The sequence below is a fragment of the Arachis duranensis genome, chromosome 8 (genome assembly GCF_000817695.3).
Source record: "Arachis duranensis cultivar V14167 chromosome 8, aradu.V14167.gnm2.J7QH, whole genome shotgun sequence".
NCBI lineage: Eukaryota > Viridiplantae > Streptophyta > Magnoliopsida > Fabales > Fabaceae > Arachis > Arachis duranensis.
In genome coordinates, this window is record NC_029779.3 from 20,154,108 (window position 1) to 20,154,637 (window position 530).

Genomic DNA, 530 nt, shown 5'->3' on the forward strand with positions numbered 1-530 from the left:
TTTGGACTGATCAATCCCACTTATGTCCATAATGGACAAAAGGGAAATGACTATGATTGCAAACAGATAAATTTTGTTTTTGTTTTTTTTTTTTTTGAAATTAAACGAAAAAAAAATAAAATAAAAGAAAATTAAAGGGAAAATTCGAAAATCAAAAAGAAAATAAGATCAAAGCAAATTGAGAACTGAATCAATTAGTTAATTAAAATGATTCTGAAAACAGCAATTAAAAAGATATGATTGAAAAATTTTTATGAAAAAGATTTGATTTTTGAAAAGAGGAAAGAGAAAAACAACAAAAAGACACCAAACTTAAAATTTTTAGAAAATCAAACACTAATTTTTCGAAAATTTTTAAGGGAAAAACACAAGGAGGACACCAAACTTAGAATTTTTATGAATCAAAAAGGGACTAAGAACATGCAAATTCGAAAATTAAAAGAAAAACAAAAGCATGCAATTGACACCAAACTTAAAATATGAAACTAGACTCAACTAAAAGACTCTAAACCAACAAAAATAAAACAGTC